This window comes from Chrysochloris asiatica, unplaced genomic scaffold, assembly GCF_000296735.1.
Source record: "Chrysochloris asiatica unplaced genomic scaffold, ChrAsi1.0 scaffold00005, whole genome shotgun sequence".
Classification (NCBI taxonomy): domain Eukaryota; kingdom Metazoa; phylum Chordata; class Mammalia; order Afrosoricida; family Chrysochloridae; genus Chrysochloris; species Chrysochloris asiatica.
The window spans coordinates 38,754,387-38,754,856 of record NW_006408523.1 but is presented as its reverse complement, the minus strand read 5'-3'; positions in this window follow the sequence as shown (position 1 = coordinate 38,754,856).

The following is a 470-nucleotide window of genomic DNA, read 5'->3' as shown; positions in this document are numbered from 1 at the left end:
CATATCAGAACCCACTGTGTAAACGCTGACAAAAAAATACTCAATAAAATAATTCTTTTTAAAAACAACTGGACAATCGTTTTAAAACTGTATTATATAAAAGAGTGCAAATTAGATTGCAGCAATTGAGTAACCAGGGTGTTGATTAAAATGATCATATAAATGTTATGTTGTTGGGAAGACAATATATAAAATTCTAGTTTTCTAGCCAGCTTGTTGAATAGCCTCGACACAGATTGACTTCACCAATATTTTCAGTCTTACCACCAACTGTTTCATAACTGGTCTTTCATGCACATCAGCCTTTTAAGGGACTCATACTGTTTGTCCATCAAATGCTACATCCTCCATTTAAACTGTTCTGTTCACCACCACCACCCTTTCTCCCAATGTTTGGTCACATCATTTTCCACAGGGAATACTTCAACTTCTTCATCTGACTGCTTAATTCCTTTCATCTTTCTCTCTGA